Source organism: Mesoplodon densirostris, unplaced genomic scaffold (genome assembly GCF_025265405.1).
Source record: "Mesoplodon densirostris isolate mMesDen1 unplaced genomic scaffold, mMesDen1 primary haplotype scaffold_37, whole genome shotgun sequence".
Lineage (NCBI taxonomy): Eukaryota > Metazoa > Chordata > Mammalia > Artiodactyla > Ziphiidae > Mesoplodon > Mesoplodon densirostris.
The window spans coordinates 197,123-200,530 of NW_026778196.1; positions in this window are offsets into that span (position 1 = coordinate 197,123).

A 3,408-nucleotide genomic window follows, 5' to 3' on the forward strand; every position below is an offset into this window, starting at 1 on the left:
ATCATTGTGTTGTCAGGTGTCATGGAGTGTTGTGATGACAGTGGTCATGGAGCATTGTGATGATATTGGTCATGGAGCATTGTGATGAGAAGGTCATGGAGCATTGGGCTGAAAATGTTCATGGAGTATTGTGATGACAGGAGTCATGGAGCATTGTGATGACAAGGGAATGGAGCATGGTGATGACAAGGTCTTGGAGCATTGTTATGAGTTGACCATGGAGACTTGTGATGACAAATATCATGGAGCCTTCTGATGAAAAGGGGCATGGAGCATTGTGATTACGAGTGTCTTGGAGCATTGTGATGACAAGGGCATGGAGCATTGTGAGGAGAAGGCCATGGAACATTCTGATGACATGCGTCATGGAGCTCTGTGATGACAAGGGCATGGAGCATTGTGATTACATGGGTTTTGGAGCATTGTGATGACAATGGTCATTTAGTCTTGTGATCACAAGGCCGTGGAACATTGTGATGGCAGGGGTCATGGAGCATTGTTGACAGTGGTAATGGAGCATTGTGATGAGAAGTGCATTGAGCATTGGTCTGAAATGTTTCATGGATTATTGTGATGAGAGTGGGCATGGCGCATTGTGATGACAAGGGCACGGTACAATGTGATACATGGGTGATGGAGGATTGTAATGACAAGGACATGGAGCATTGTGATGAGAAGGGCATCGAGCATTGTGATGACAAGTGTCATGTTGCTTTGTGATGACAAGTGCATGGAGCAATGTGATGAGAGGGTTCATGGAGCATTGTGATGTCCATGGCATGGAGCATTGTGATGCCAAAGTTCATGGAGCTTAGTGATGACCATGGTCATGGAGCATTTTGATGACAAGTGTGTGGTGCATTGTGATGAGAAGGGCAGGGAGCATTTTGATGACAGGGTCATGCAGCAATTTGATGAAAAGTGTAATGTAATATTTTGATGACAGGGGTTATAGAACATTGTGATGCCAGGGGTCATAGAGCTTTGGGATGAAAATGGTCATGGAGCATTTTGATGACAGGGGTTATGGAACATTGTGATGTCAGGGGTCATGGAAAATTGTGCTGATAAGGGGATGTAGCATTGTGATGACAGGGGTCATGGAACATTGTGATAACAGGGGTGAGGGAGGATTGTGATGACTAGGGATGGAACATTGTGATATCTCATGTGAGAGAGCATTTGGATGAGAAGTGCATGGAGCATTGTGATTACAAGGTTTATGGAGCATAGCGATGACAAGGTTGAGGATCATTGTGGTGAAAAGCACATGGCACATTGTGATGAAAAAGGTCATGGAGCATTGTTCTGAAAAAGGCATGGAGCATTGTGATGACAAGGGTCACGGAGAATTGTGATGAAAAGTTCATGGAGCATTGTGGTCACAAAGGTCACAGAGCCTTGCGATGACGCAGGCATGGACCCTTGTGATGACAAACGTTATGAAGCATTGTGATGACTGGAGTCACGGAGCATTGTGATGACAAGGGTCATGGAGCATTGTGATGACAAGGGCATGGAACATTGTGATGACAGGGGCATGGAGCATTGGTCTGAAAGTTTAATAGATTATTGTGATGACATTGGACATGGTGCATTGTGATGACAAGGGCATGGGGCATTGTGATGACAAGGGCATGGAGTATTGTTAAAACAGGTGAAAGTGGGCATTGTGATGACATATGTCATGGTCAATTTCAAAGACAATGGCATGGAGCATTGTGATGCCAAATGTCATGGTCCATTGCAATGACAGGGGCATGAAGCATTGTGATTACATGGGTCTTTGAGCATTGTGATGACAGGGTCATGCAGCATTGTGATAACAAGGGGATGGAGCATTGTGATGACAAGGGCATGGAACATTGGTCTAATAACTTTCATGGAGTACTGCAATGAGAGTTGGAATGGCACATTGTGATGACAAGGGCATGGAGCATTGTGATGACCAGGTTATGCAGTACTGTGAAGAGAGGTGTCAGGGAGCATTGTGATGACATATGTAATGGCCCATTGTGATGACAATGGCATGGAGCATTGTGATGCCAAGTGTCATGGAGGATTCTGATGACAAAGGTAATGGAGCATTGTGATGACAATGGCTTGGAGCATTGTGATGATAAGGGTCAGGGAGCATTTTGCTGACAAGTGCACGGAGAATTGTGATGACAAGCGTCATGGAGCATTCTGATGACAAGCTTGTGGAGTATTTTGATGACAATGGCATGGAGCACTGGGATGAAAACGGCATGTGGATTTGTGATGAAAATGGCATGGAGCCTTTTCGTGACACAGTTCAAGGAGCATTCTGACGACAAGTGTCAGGGAGCATTTTGATGACAAGTGTATGGAGAATTGTGATGACAAAGTTCATGGAGCATTGTGATGAAAAGGGCATGGAGTATTGTGATGATATGCATCATGGAGCGTTGTGAGGACAAGAGTTATTGAACATTTTGATCACAAGTGTTTGGAGCATTGTGATGACAGAGGTCATGGATCATTTAGATTTCAAGGAGCATGGAGCATTTTGATGACAAGGGCCTGAAGCAATGTGATCCCAAGGTTCATTGAGGATTGTGATGACAATGGTAATGGAGTATTGTGATGACATGCACATAGAGCATTGTAATGACAAGGTCATGTAGCATTTTGCTGACAAAGGCATGGAGCATTGTGATGACAGATGTCATGGAGCACTGTGATTACAATCGTCATGGAACATTGGGATGACAAGTGCATGGATCATTGTGATGACAAGGGTCATGGAGCACTGGGCTGAAAATATTCATGGAATATTGTGATGACAAGGGACATTGAGCATTGTGATGACAAGGTCATGGAACATTGTTATGACAGGGGCATGGAGCATTGGTCTGACAAGTTTCATAGATTATTGTGATGACAGTGGACATGGTGCATTGTGAAGACAAGGGCATGGAACATTGTGATGACAAGGGCATGGAGTATTGTGAAGACAGGTGTCAGGGGGCATTGTGATGAAATATGTCATGGTCCATTGCGATGACAATAGCATGGAGCATAGTGATGCCAAATGCAAGGGAGGATTGTGATGACAAATATAGTGGAGCACTGTGATGACTAGGGCTTGGAGCATTATGAAGACAAGGGCCATTGAGAATTTTCATGAGAATGTCGTGAACCATTGTGATGACAAGGTCCTGGAGCATTGTGATGAGAAAATCATGGAGCCTTGCGATGACAAGTCTCATGGAGCATACTGATGAAAAGGGGCATGGGGCATTCTGATTACAGGGGTCTTGGAACATAGTGATAACAAGAGCATGGAGCAATGTGATTCCAAGGGCATGGAGCATTCGTCTAATAAGTTTCATGGATTATTGTGATGACAGTTGGAATGGCGCATTATGAAGACAAGAGCATGGA